This window comes from Gambusia affinis, linkage group LG03 (assembly GCF_019740435.1).
Source record: "Gambusia affinis linkage group LG03, SWU_Gaff_1.0, whole genome shotgun sequence".
Taxonomy (NCBI): Eukaryota; Metazoa; Chordata; class Actinopteri; order Cyprinodontiformes; family Poeciliidae; genus Gambusia; species Gambusia affinis.
Window position 1 is genome coordinate 26,496,378 of NC_057870.1, and position 15,292 is coordinate 26,511,669.

At 35.8% G+C, this 15,292-nt stretch overlaps 1 protein-coding gene across 1 annotated transcript in view; it reads left to right on the forward strand.

Annotated features, from left to right (window-relative positions):
• The first annotated feature begins 8,221 nt into the window (after positions 1 to 8,221).
• Positions 8,222 to 15,292, forward strand: part of wdfy3 (WD repeat and FYVE domain containing 3) — a 92,720-nt gene continuing 85,649 nt past the window's right edge. Inside the window, exon 1 of the mRNA XM_044110928.1 lies at positions 8,222 to 8,429. The gene's annotated coding sequence lies outside the window, so the exon portion shown is untranslated. The remainder of the gene's footprint in view (positions 8,430 to 15,292) is intronic.

Below are 15,292 nucleotides of genomic sequence, written 5' to 3' on the forward strand. Positions count from 1 at the left end.
ACTTCAGTAATTTCTAGGACAACCACTTTTCCTGACTTTTTTTTCCTCAGAATTCTAACTTTAATCTCACAATTCTGACTTTTTTCTTAAAATTCTGACTTTAATTTTAAAATTATGACTTTTTTTCTCAGAATTATGTCTTTTATATCTAATTACTTTTACTTGAATGACGCCGTTGCAGCAGATCCGCTCTATTAGCCAAGTTAAACCTGCAGCGTCACATTGCTCAGCAGTTTCTTCTTCTTTGTGTTAACGTTTATGAATATTGAGATATTCTGTATTTGTAGGACAGAGTGGTACCTTGGCATCGCTTCAACATTCCTTCAGAAATGTCAATTTATACGTTTCCACAGAGAAGTGTTGTACTGACATCAGATCCAGGTCTTAACCTGCCTGTAACATATTATTAACTCTGATTACGTTCAGCGCCACTGTGATGATTTGCAAGATGAAGAGGTGGGACGGCAGACGAATGGGATTTATGCCAAAGTTAGAGGTTACATTTAAATTCATATCACTTATTTTATATCTCGTATACCTCAGTTTATGATCTCACATTTCTGACATCATGCAGTCATTTTTGAAATCTGAATCCAGCTCTCAACATTGTGCAGATTTATGCTTAATGGGGTGTATCGATGTGAAGCTGCATGTCTTGAAGCAAATCTAACCGTGTAATGGGGCGGGGCAGGATCTGAAACTTAAAGCTCTGCCAGAGTTCCTGTCCTTGGCTCAACTCACAGCAAAACTATTTGGAAAGCTCAGGTCGTGATTAAATTTCCTCCAAAGTGCATTCAGACAGAAGTTTATCTCAGTACAGATCTCATTAGTTTGACAGCTTTAAGAAAAACGTAATATGACAACATTTACTGCTGTTGCATGACTGTAAACTTGGATTGTCACAAAATTTTTCTGGACAATAAATTGACCCAGAAGTTATTGTGATAAACGATAATATTGTCGTTTTGAGACAATTGTTTGGTGTCAAAATACAAAAAAACATTCATAAAGATCAATAAATTCTGATGAACATTTAACACAGCAACATTTTAAATATTCTAAATAAATAAACAGAAAAACAAAGAAAGTTTCTTATGGAGTCTCTTTAAACAAAATTATCCTTCAAAAACAGGCTAGTTGAGACCAAAGAACCGAACTGAAGACTTTTCTCATCCAGCTTTTGGTAGAAAGAGAGAAAAACAATAAATCATTGAACTGGTTCTAACTGATGATGCGACTTATTGATTTATTGCTTACTAGTTTCACATGCAAGTAGCTTACTTGAAATAAAACAAAACTAAGTTTTTTGCATGAAATAGAAGTCTAATGTATGTAAATAATTCATTTAAAAAGCACAATTTCACTTATAACAAGGTATTTTATAATTGAAATAATTAACTGTAAGTATTATTTTCATCAATACTAAACAATTGTTGATCTAATATCTGGTGGAAAATTACTTGTAAGTTAGTTTTGTCTTATTTGAAGTGTACTAAGATAATTGCATTAGAAACTAGTCCAAAAATACTTGTTAAAATTGTTTTTGCAGTGTAATTTGCTGGTTGAATGATGACTATTCAGAGGAGAGTAGCCTGGTGTTGCACCAAGAGTTGACCCACTTAGCAAAGCGGTGCAGAAAGTTGTGATAATCCTCTGTGCATCCTGTTTGACATGAGCTTCCGTTTGGTTTGATAAATCAGTTCAGCTTAAGCTAGCAGAACAATAGACACCTTTGTGTCAACTTAGAGTAAAAAATAAGATGCCTGATCATCTATTTTCCTTTAATTTTCCGCTTACACCCTGGAGAAAACCTCCTCCTCCTCTGGCACCGTCCACCCACAAGCTCGTGGAGTTCCCACGTGATTTTCAGAAAACAGAGACTTCAAGGTTAAGGTTTCCGCTGAAATAAAACGAATTTTCCTGCCAGAAAACCTGGTGGATGTAATAAATATTAGCTTTGAGAATCCACAGTCCTGGAAAAACGAGACCAGAGGAGTGCAGACAGTTTTGATTTTGCGACTAGGGGGCAATGGGAGACGAAAAATGACTCCTACCGATGTGTTCACAGCTGCAGCTTTAATGGACTGCTGGATGCTGAACAGTGAAAAGTCATTTATTTTACTACCAGACATGTTTGGATTGGGTCAAACATGGTCCATCTGGGGCCTCTTCATGCTTTCCCTTTCTGTTTTTAGCCAGAATAACACTGCAAAAAATAAAAAAAAATCTTGCCACAAGATATAAAACAAATAAATAAAACAAAACTAACTCATAAGTGACTTTTTGGTGATATATATATCAGCCTGTTTTAGGTCAATAATTCTTTAATATCGATTAATGTTAAACTGGTTCCATTTGCAGATTATTTCACTTATAACAAAATGTTTTCCCTATATTGCAGGTGAAATAATTTGCCAGTGGAAAATGTTTTTTCTCATCAATTTAAAGAAACTATTTACTGAAAACAAGCTTCGATGTCTTGCTAGAAAGTAACTTCTAAGTTAGTTTTGTCTTATTTCAGGGGGATTGATATCTAAGAAGAGTTTTATCTCAACAATACAGCAATAAAAGAGAAGTAAACTGCACCCAGAAACCATAAAATAATATCGTTAGACTGCATGATTTTAAGTTTTAAGATCTATCATTTGACTTATCAAGTATTTTTTAGTCTATATAATCTAATTAGTCTAATAATCTGGCAGTGGATTAATCTTTAATGAATATTCTCCCTCCTGTTTGGTGGATTTTTGCAGCTCCTCCAGAGTCACTCATAAAGTATAATGTACTGCACTACATCTAATGTACACTTCTTCAGCAAACTGGTCAGACATGAACTCCCAAATAAACTTTTGCTTCTCTATTTTTTTAGGAAGAACAAACAGGTTTTCTTACGTTATCAGTGGTTTTGAGTTGCAGAGTGAGTTCTGAGCCGCGGCAATAAAATCCAAACAGAGGCCTCTTTTCGTCCTGCAGATAGGATCATTTTTTTCACCTTTCAGATTTCCAAACATCTGGCTCAGAGTGAAAGTAGATTACATCTACCCATCAGCGAAGCAGTTATGAAAACATACAAGAAGCTGAACTGTGATGGACAAACTGACATTCATTCAGTTGAACTCTAAAGGTTCAACTTTTCTGCAGCTGCAAAAACAGAATTATAATTTTTTTACTCAGACTTTTCTGAATCTTCTTTCTCAGAATTTTGATTTTAATCTCTGAATTCTGACATTTTTCTCAAAATTCTGACTTTTAACTTAAAGTGATTTAAAAGCAACTTTTCAGCCAGATAAAAAAGTTTGTTTTAAGTCAATAATTTCTTAATTAAAAGCTACTAGTCCCACAGGCAGATTTTTTTCTCTTAAAACAGAAAAAATGCCTTGTTATACGATAAATAATCTGCCAATGGAACTAGTAGATTTTTGACAATATTAAAGAATTTCTTAGTAAAATCAAGCTTATATGTCTTGATAAAAAGTAACTTATAAGTTAGTTTTGTCTTATTTCTTCAAGTGTAGTAATTTGGTCTAATTTCTTGTATTTGCACAAGAAATTAGACCAAAAATCTTTGGTCAGATTTTGTGTTTTTGCAGTTTTCTGGTATATTTGAACTGAAACATAAGGGAATGTTTCACCTACGTGACTGTTTGCTGCAAACACAAACCCTTTTAGTTAGCATCATTTTATTATTTACCAGCAAATGAAAGTTAGAGGATTAACCCATTAAGTTAATGACGGCATCATTTTATGATTTACCAGTAAATGAAAGTTAGAGGAACGCTGCAGAAAGATAATGCGGGAGCCAAAGTTTCGTTTCTGTCCTTGCTTCTCATAGTTGCACCAGCGTGTTTACGCTTCTTGTTCAAACTTGTTTAGAGGAGGTTTGAAATGCTGCCATTTGGTGTCATTTACTGGAGCATTATTGTTCTTTTTGTTTAGATAATCGCAGACTCTGTGGGAATTTTCCACCAACCACCAGCTGAATAATTGGCAGTTGGTTGAAGCCGGCCGGCCGTCCTGAGGGCTGCGGTAGGTTTGGTATCGGTGCTGGGAATACGCCGCCTTAGGGATGCTGGTTCTGGCACGTGTGGAGCTGCTCTCACTCCCAGCCTGTTTTATTTCCTGAGTGTTTGGCTTTAAGGCTCAAAGAGGATGAAGAGATCTAGACAATGTGACAGGTGCTTTATCTACAGCTGATCTGGTTTGAGCAGGGTCAGTGCAGGAGGGAGATTATGGGAAAGGATGTAGGCCACTGAATGAAAAAAAAATTACTAAATTACTAAAATTACTAATTACTAACTATCAGAATTCTAACTTTTATCTCAGAATTCAGACTTTAATCTCTTTAAATTTTAACTTAAATCTCATTAATTTTTTCTTTTAATATTGGCAATAATCTTCCTCCATACAGACAGCTCTGCATCCATTTTCTTTCTCAGACAAAGAGACTTGTAAATCTGTAAATCTACTCGGTTCTAATAAACTGTAATAAATAAATTGGCTGATTGTTCATGAGACCACAGGAAAATGATAATTACTTTATCTAAGCTCTGAAAGAGAGAGAATGTCAAATCAGTTCCCCTGATATCATTACTTCACAAATTAGACAAATAATTAGCTGTTTAGATTCAGCTGTCAACTCTAAAAATGTTTGGATGGTCAAATAGACTTTAATCAATTAACCTTCTGCATGACCTGATGACATGCAAAGAAAGACATTGAACCGTTTGAATGATTTAAAACATGCAGGCCTTGGAGGGGCTTCACTGTGTGTTTTCCAGGCACATAATTTCATTTTAGAGCAAAATCAAAATGCTGTCATGTACATCAAATATAACTTTGTATTTTTTAAACTTTAACACCTTGAAATCGGGTTCCTGTATTAACTTTTTAACAAGGTTTTTTCCAGCGTTTCACTGGCAAGTAGCTCCTATAATGAGATCAGCTGTGTTTGCTAATTGCTGCTGGCTAGTCAAAATTTCATGAAAGAGTCAAAGCAACACTCCAGGTTTGTTTGTGATGAGGGGTATAACATTAGCTAAAATGTCGATGTAACACGATCCTGCCCCTTTAATATTGAAACTTTGGAGCAAGTAAATCCAGAACATTGAGTTAAGGTGTAAAAACAATAAAAAAAAAGTGTGATAAAACACAGACATATTTAAAGGATTAACATAAACCAGGCTGAACATTGAGCTCTGAAGAGCTGCTGACAGCTGAACAACAGGTGAGTGACAGCTGGGAACCGAACCCAGGTGTGAACATCAGGTAATATAAAAGGTTAAAGAGTCAATTAAACAATAAACATGTTGCTATTGGATTCTACTGGAACAAGCAGCACTGATTTGGATCTTATGCAACTGGATACAAAAATGGACTCGCTTGCCCTTTTTGAGAAAACATTTTGTTTGACGTGAACCGACACTACATAAACACTGAATGTCCTCAGGTGAGCGGAGATAACGAAGTTGTCAAATAATATAAAATGCTCCAGGAAAAAAAAACACACACAAAAAAACCCCAGCACAAACGAGGAAAACCAAATGCACCTGGAATACCAACCGGAATTAAGAAGCAACAAAAGAAAATGAACCCTAACACCGCGGTTAGTGGCCAAACTATCTACTGCTCATCACGTTTTCATTATTTCACAGAAAAAAACTTTTAAATTTTAGTTTGAAACGTAAGTAAAAACTCAGAAATTTTGAGGTTCATCTCAAAAATTGTCTCAAAAAAAACAAGAAATTTTCTGACTTTTAAATGTTAAAATCTTTTTACTTCTGAAACTAGAAATTTTTCATTTTAAATCTCAGAATTGCTGAGTTTTTCTAAAACATTTTTGATTTTTCAAACTAATAAATTTCCAGGTTTCTTTCTAGAATTTTCTTTAGATTAAGCTAAAAATGTCAGAGATTTTTTCAAGCTAACTTTTATAGAGCTCAGAAATTAGCTTGTTTATTTCAGGAACATTTCTGGGTGGAAATTTACTTCTTTTTTTTCCCACAGTGACCCCAACACACCTTTGCACATTTGCTTTTGTAAGGCCAAATTAAGTATTTCTTTTAGTGTAGGGAAGTTGCTAACAAAAGGTTTGAGGTTGTTAAAGCCATAGAGTATTATATTATTTCATCACCAACTGCTTTGATTAGGTTGAAATTCAGGTAAGGTATGAACTGCCATTATTTGAACTACCTAGTAACAACAGGAATTCACACCCAGGGATTTTTTTCATTATTCATTTGCCAAGCCTTAAAACCACAGAAAGATTTAAACTTTGATTACAGGGCCCAGTGGAAAGATAGGAACAAAAGATTTAACTGAAACGACTCAGCATTTCCACTGGGATGGGCAGGAAATCTACACAAAAATAAGATAAAAAAATACTCAAACTATTGTCAAGTATTGCATTTTTATCACTTACACATCCTTAACTATTCTAATAACAATAAAAAATACAATCAGTAACTTAAGAAAATCACCTCAGGCATCACATCAATGCATTAAATCACAACCTGGGTTAATGTGGTATGTGGTTTCCACTACTGAGGAAACACAACCCGCACAGCAGCGGAGATTTGTATTATCAAGGGAGAAATTGCGACACCTGGCGGTCATTTACTGTAATGTCAGAATATTCTCATGTTAAATGGCGCCTGGAGTAAAGAGCTGGACCACAGCACCACCTGGCGGTCAAAGTATGTTTCACAAAAATAACGTACTTCAAATATGAAATTAAAGCTAAGTAGTCTAAGTCAATATACACTGTTTGTATACTGTTAGCGCCTTTAAATTCATATGTTCATATTTATCCTCAACCACCGTTTTGCTAAATTTAATTTCCAATGTATTTGAATGTTTTTTCCCATGTACTTTATTTGTTCTGTAAAACACTTTGATTTTTTTAAATACCTCCTTGATTTACATAATTCAGTAGTAGTAAATAAATAGAAAAACTTAGAAGCACAGCTAAAAAAAATTATATTGTGACAATGCTCAAACAATTATATGGATTCATTACACATCACTTAAAATATTTCAAGTCATTATTTCTTGTATGTCATTAGTATTTTACCTAACTTTAGCTTTGTAGCTAATATTAGCTTTAATTTGGGTTTTATTATGACTCAGATAACTAAACCCCAGAAATCAGCATCTGAACAACTAGAATATTGTGGAAAAGTGAGTTATTAGAAACTCATGATGTCACTCCTTAATCAGCTAATTAACTCTAAAAACTTAAAAAGGTTTTCTGAGCCTCTTAGTGGTCTTCACTCTGGGTCAGCAGGTTTTAATCATGGAGAAGGAGAATCATGGAAGGAAAAAGTGTAAAGTTTACATTTTACTTGGATATCAAGGTCAATCAGTCTGGAGGAAGAGCGGAGAGGACCAGAATCCATGTTGCTTGAAGTTCATAGTGAAGTTTCCACAAGCTGCGTTTCCACTGAAAAATGTGCAAATTGAAATAAAATACATTTGCTTAATTGAAACACACCATTATCAAAATTTGTGTTGCTAATAGTAGCTAACATTGCAAAAATTATAAAACCCTGTTTTTGTTTTAAAACCAGTAAAAGGAAGTGCTTTACTCAGGTGGGATGACAAGAGTTTGGTAGTAACTAGTTACATTTACTTAATTGCATTTACTTTTGTAACTTTAAAAAAAATTAGCTTTAGAGTATTTTACTACTCTGTACTTTTACTTGAGTAACTTTATTATGAAGTATCTCTACTCTTACTTGAATAAAAATTTCTGAATTTTCTACTCACTGAATGAAAAACAAACATGTTTTAATCAAAACTTTAACAGACACACCTGCAATTTTTTATTAAAGTTTCAGAAGATTCTTATTGAAAGAAGCTGATTTGGAAAAAAAGTTATTTTGCCTGATTTTATTTTTTGTTCCTTAAATAAATTATTGTCATTTTGGTCCTTAAAATACAGAATTTCTTTACGTTTTCAGTCTACAATGATTTAAGTTTGATTATTATTGAGCGGATTACCTTTAAGAAAATTTGCAAAATTGCAAAAACATTCAAAATGTGGACACCACTGTGCACTGGTGTAGGCCCTAAGAAAAGAAGTAAGAATATATTTTCTAGATCTGTGTCATTTAATGCAAGTCATTGAGTGCTTTTCCTAGGAGAATCCAACAGATGTCAGCTTTGTGTTGCAGATGTGGCTCCCCTCTCCACGCTGGCGGTGTCAGGAGGAGGATGCTGTTTGGAGGAAACTCGGCACTGGGACCTAATCGCAACCGGGACGAGCTCTGCTTTATTTGGATGTTGAGGAAAAAATGGCCACCAATAGAAGGAAGGATAGGAAGCGCTCACCGCTTTTAGGTTTGCGCATCGTCTGAGACATATGGATGCACACATTGGAGGTTATCGTCAACGTTCCCACCGAAGTACTTCGCCTCAGAGGCCGCTCACTGGTGAGTAGGACGGCGGATACGCTCAGGTCTCTGGAGCGGCTAGTTAGCATCGCCAGCTAGCCGCCTAGCACAGTTAGCATATACAGGAATGTTCATCACGTCAGTTAACAGCACCAGCAACGGTGCAGCCGCTGTTAGCGTCACAACAACACCATTAAACACGAGATTATGAACTCAATTGTCGCACTATAACCTGTAGTTTTAATATTTATCTTCATAATTTGTTATTTTCATAGCAATTCATTTGAAGACGTCACGGTTTAGTTTGACAGTTGTCGCTCAGATGCTGCGATGCTAGTGCGATCAGCTGGTTAGCTTCTTTGAGCTAACATGTTTTAACTGGAGGCGTTTCGGTGACCAACTGCAGGTCTGCAGCTGGGTTTTAACTCCGAGCTGATGGGGCTGGCTGAAGGAAAATGGGCTGCTTTGGGAAAAAACCCCACAAGGACACTGACAAGATAACCTTGACAGACCCGAGAATGATTCAGTATTAAGACATTTTTATTCGTCAACATTAGTAAATCATGGTTGGGGAACCAAATCCTTAACCATCGATGACTTTTGACTGTATATTCTTGATATTTCGCATATTCTGGGTAGTTATATCGGTCAGATTTGTTGTATTCCTGTACGCCAAAGGTGCAGATTTAGAATAACCTGTGGTTGCTTCTGGTCAGCGCATTGTTTGTGGGTTTAGGGCCGACCTGGATGTCTGCACACCAGTTAATTAACCTACATATTTGTCTCTGCCTTGTATAAGGTATGTCAAAGCAAACGATTTAACCCGTATTGACATTAAAACAACAAAATTATATAAATATTGTGGATATATTTTAACAGAATATATTTATCTGAAATTTTGCTGCAATTTATTTAGAAATGCATGATCTGTTTAGAGCACATGTCAGTTGAATGTCTCGTGTAGGTTTGAATCTATATTTCTTACTTTTAAACACAGCAACAGAGAATATTGGCAAAATTATTTCTGCTAGTTTTATTTTTAACACTACATTTTTTAGTTGCATTCTAAAGTTTCTAATTTTTTAAAGGAATCCAGATCTTGATCAGGTGTCTTCTCATGCATCCTGTCACTTGAGTTTTGGTGCATAGGTAGTTGGAAAGTTTAGCATTAGCAGCTACTCCGTTACCAATGTGCATAAAATTTTGTCGTTTTTCCGCTAATGTTGAAAGAAGCACAATTTCGCAATTGCGGCATTTCCTTTAAATGAGAAATGCAATTAAAACGCATGTGAAAAAGCTTGTTCACGCAGTAAATGATTATAAAACTTGCTGATCCATGATCCTCCAACTACTTTCTGCTGTTGTCTTGTTTTGTGAAATAAACTAATTTTGATAAACTGTAAAAACGCCACCTCATCCTAGCGGCAAAAGTTTTTATCAAAAAATTTGGTTTTTTTTATTTAAATTTGACAGTCTCCATTAAGCAGATTTATTCTCGAAATGTCAAATTATACAATCATAAGGTCAATGGAAACGTGGTTAGAGTTATATAGTTGTCTCCAGGCATATGTTGCAATTAGGAATTAAGAAAATTGTTGTGGTTGTGTTTACGTTATTGTTGTTAATTCTCAAATCTGCAATCCATCCATCTGTCTGTCGATTGTCTGTGCAGGGCTGGATTTGCTTATCTCCAGTGGTCATTGGGCGAGACTCAGGGTACTTCTGGACAGATTTCTAGTCCAACACAGGGCAACACAGCCAGTCATACCTTATAACAATTTAGAGAGACCAATCAACCTCACAGGCTGTGTTCCCATTACAAATATGGGCAAATCTTTGGGTTTGCAGGGTTGCAACACAGCTGGAACCCTGATGGGAAAACTCCTGATGCTTTTAATGTGTTTAATGATGCCAACAAACATTGAACATGTCCTTTATCTAGTCTCTGGCTTGGATTATTGTAGATCCTGGAACTGTTGGGTCACTGTGACGATGATCTGGACTTTGGTGGGGAACGCAAGTTTTCATTTAATGTGGAAAAAACACAATTTTGATTTTGAGTTGTTTCCGTGAAATTAAAATCACATGTGTACAAGATTGTTCACTAAATCATTAAAAATTATGTCAGCGGGGGATGTAAACAGTTTCAGCCATGGCTCTAGCGCTCATCTGTCCGCCCTCAGAGGAGACGTCGGCGTCTTATTTAGCTTTTGGAGCAACAAACCCCTTATACTTTAAAGCGGCTATGTCAGCAGCATTTTGGGGAGATTGTAGCCGGTCATTTTACAGAAAAGTGAGGGATTCGACACGTTTGAATGAGACACAACTTTTTCTGAACTATGTGATTCTAAGAGCTCTGGTGGAGCCAGAAACAAAAACAAACTATCATCCTCCTACCACTTCCTGTCGTTTTTGCCAGTAGTAACATCCGGCTGTTGATCATGTGACTCAGGTGATTCAAAGAAAGTGTTTCTAATCTAGTTTTGCGACATATATCTTTCAATATTTCTGAACACCCTTTTTTATAAAAGAAGTTAGTTTCTTTAAAAATGGGCATTTTTTCATTAAGCAAATTTATTTTTGTAATTTCAGTTTACACAATTCTACAGTTAATGGAAATGCAGTAATGTTTATGGAGTACCTGGAAAGAAATGTGCAACCTTCAATCACAAATAAAAATCTTCACAATTACCAATCAATTCATTGGTGATAGTAATGTCTTTTGTGCTTTTGCAATCTTCTTAATTCTCTTTGCAATTATTTCTGCTGTCATGGTGTAAATGAACAACTTTAAGGCTTTTGCATAGCAGGACAGGATGAAATGATTTGGGTTTCCCAGATTCCTACTTGAGTCTAACCTCAGGTGCATAAGATCAGAATACCAGCCTTCGCAGTGTTAGAACGTGTTCAACAAAGTTGACCGCAAAGTAGAGAAGCTGCTTAGTTTGTAGATCTACTTTTATTTAACTGCTTTGACTTGACCCAGTTTCCCCAGGATTCAGCTGTCTCTCAGACCCCCCATGTTTAATCTAGAGTAGTTTTACAGAAATCAGACTCCACTTACAAATTGTCCTCACTTAGTGGATGAAAAACAACCCTAATCATCACACCTTCACCATCATGCTGGACAGATTTTACCAGATGTTTGCACTTATTTCTTCTAAACATACTTCTGTGCAGTAGAAACAAAAATCATGCCTCTGGCTCATTACGATTCAGTTTTGGAAACCTAAGTCAAGTTATTTTTATAAAAAGGAACTCTTCCCCTTATTCTCAACTTATAAAGCAAGCCACGCTTGTTCAGTCCTTTTCTTATTGTACTGTCATGACCTTTAGCATGGGGCATTTAACATGCTAAAGGAAACCTTTAATATCTGAAATGGAGCTCTTGGGATTTTCTTTCATTTCTCTAAGCATTGAACTGTCTGACCTTGAGGTGGATTTTCTGGAAATTCACTCCTTGGAAGATCAGCAAGACCTTAAATTGAAGAAACTCAATGTTTTAGCTGTTTTGCAGTTTTCTTGAAGTTTGTTTCAGTTTTGTGATGCATAGAAACTTACCACTCAGAGAGAATCTGTCAGTCAAATTATGTTAAAACCAAATATGGAAAGGTTGTAAATACGTTTGGGCTTAATCGTGAATATAACCATGACAAATTAAAATTTTTAAAATTTAACTGATGATAAAAATGATATGTTTGTTTCTCTTAGGTTTAGAATAGTATTTGTTATTTCTAAAACATTTTAATATAACCCTCTACCCAAAAATCTTGTGTAGAAAATACCTCACTCCTTGTTAATTTTCAGTCTGTTGCTCACACAGCAGAAATAACGGTTTTTGTATGGCATAAATTAGGTTTAAAGGCCTTATCAGTGTCATTTTCCTCCAGCTGCAAGCCTTAATAGCTATAGGCATAAAATATGCACATAAGCAGAACCTGTTTCACTAAATTTGCTTCAGGATAAAGTCTGCAGATGTGGCTAAAAGAAGAATCTTTGAAGCCACCAGCAAAATGCAATGAATCAGCACTTTTCCACCTTTCTTGGCCACAGATAATCATTAGAGTCAAATCTAATATTAAAACCAAATTATCTGAAGTGGTGGTTAATGTTGAGCATTTAGATGGATTTTCACGTTGCTCTCGATGCTCAACAGTGTTTCTGTCTGGTTGTAACTTTATCTTGAAATTGAGTTTATTTCTGCACAGAGAGCTGTGTGTGAAAGGACAGCAGAGTCACTGTGTGCTCGTACTGGAAGAAAGAGGCTCTGATTTCATGAACTTTGTTTTCCTCTTTTAGTACTTTTATAGCTCCAGCCTTGAAAGTGAGTGATGAAGTGAACTGACCCCTATTGACTCTGAAGTATCATATTAGGATTTCTGATGTGGTACAGATGCACAGATCTGTATGTTTTGGTTTATTTACTGTTTTGGAAGGCTTAGAAGAACCAATACTAATTTAATCTAACACAGACTTCTCTTTGAAAATTGTATTGTTATATAAAGGACAGCATCTAAATTATTCCTCATCCCCCACCCCCCGATTCTTGACTTATATCTACCTCAAGATTAGCTGTCTTCCTATTAGATTAGGTCCAACCAAAGTAATGGTACTGCTTCCATTGTTTACATCATTCAGAATTTCCTCATGAAAACTTGCTAAGCCCAGTGATTGGGATGGTAAGGCAGTCATCCAGCAGCCCATCGTGTTTTTAAGAAATGTTTAAAGTTGATAAGAAATTTGAAAACCCAAGTAGGTAATTATGTGGTATTGGAAGACATAATTAATAATGTCTAAACACCAACTATAAAGTCTTAAGAAGCAAACACAAAAAATAGATAATTCTTTTGACTTGACTACTTTATACATTAAAGTATTTGGCATACAGACTAGTAACAACAGACAGTGGTGAATAAAAAGGGACACCTAACCTTAGTCTCCCTTTGTGTTCAAACACTGACTTTACATTTCACCAAAGAGACTCTGGTGTCACTGTTACTGGTGCTTGGTGGGGGTGCAAGCACAGCCTGGTCTTCCGCCAGGCTTGAAATACAGTCATGATCTTTACTTGTGCCCCAGGAAAAGCTTGGTGACCAGTCAGGCTTATAATACACTGGAGTAAATCCTAAGCCCGGTGGGCCGCCAGGCTTATAATACACTTAAGAGCTTTGGTTGCACCCCAATAACAATCTTGTGGCTTGCCAGGCTTTTACTACATTTATAAACTTTAGTTGCACCCCATGTGAAGCTTGGTGGCCCGCCAGGCTTATAATACACTGGGGGAACCCTTAACTGAATTTACCTCTTCTGGCTTCTTCTGGTGCAGAATTATGATGCAGCTCACATGTCAATGAGATAAAATGTGACATGACTGCATATGTTTGAAGACTATTGATATGTATCTGATTTAATGCTGCAAATGGAAGTGCCAGTAATTAGATTTTTGGATGAGAAGACTGGATTTTTGCCATCCGGACTTCCTTAAAATAAGTCTGATATAGGTCGCATTTGCAGTGGGTGACAGTTTAATAGGATAAAACAAGAACAACTGTCCTGTACTGCATGCAGAGCTGCAGACATGTCTCAGCATGTCGTAGAAGATACAAGTTCATTTTAATGAGCACACTGAAGGTTGTTGGTAGCCTTCATTGTTCAGAATCGGTTGTATGTTTTAGTTTTTGATTGATAGGTCGCATGTCAAGACTGATCCAGCAGTTTAATTTCCTTTCATTGTGTCTAACAGACTGTTTTTAATAGGAAAAGCTCAAGACCTTCACAAATTGATTATGAGCATACGGTAGCTTTAGCCTTGACTTCTTCCATTCTTCTGCTTTTCTCCCACTCGGCTTTCATTGCTAGCAGGCTTTGTAACTTGAAACTCCTGTCAGTAGTTGAGTCTGCTTTCCTCTGCAGGACTAAAACAAGGGTTGCCTTGACATAAATGCATATCTTTCATCTGAATTTGTTGTTTTGGTTCATTTTATCACATAAACTGCGTCTTATTTTAGGTACATTTAACAGTTAATTTAATAGGTGTTGACTGTTACTGAGCTGTGATGCAGTTTTCTAATAGCTTGTCAGTTTGATTATAACCCAAATTTAGGCAAATATTACTCTGTAGTGCCCTTTAAAACTGTTTGTTTTAAATATTAAAATATATTTTGCCATGTGTTTATTGTACATCTTCCCCAGCTTTGATGTTTGGTAGCTGTAGATTTTATCAGAATATTTGCATTTCACTGGCCTGGAACTAACAGTTGCTTTGTTGTCTGATCCCAATGCTGAAACAGGTTCAAAAGAACTGGGGTTACTTTCTTTAACTAATCCCAACAAAAAATATCTTATTTACATGTGGTGATAATCTGGTTTATCATTTTGGTAAGTCGTTTAAAACAGGTTTGGGTGGAATGAAGTGGACAAACTAGAGTGAAGAATCTGAAAGGAAACTTGATAACTTGAGTTAACAGCCATATATCCATCCTTTTCCACTGCAAATATAATTTATTATCAATGTTATTAAGATATGATGGAGACTTTTAGAAATAATCATAACCCTATGTATCAAAAAGCTCTAAAGATAAAAGGGAGAAAGACTCCATATACTGTCTCTTACTATAAATTGCATTTCATACAGTTTTACTTGAATGTAAATAAAACATTTTAGTAACTGCGCCTTTATGAAAGAATGAAAGCAAATCTTCTGACCTGATATTACATCTTATCCCTGTGATTTCCTCTTTGTGCTGCAGCACTTTGGATTTTGTGCTTTGTTAGCCTTATTGATCCGGTGAAACTATGTAGCTACATGTAAATCTTGCGGATAATGCAGTACAAGACTGGCGCTAATTCACATCTCAGAGAACAAAGAGCGCTTCCTTTTGGACCAAGTGAAATGCTTTACC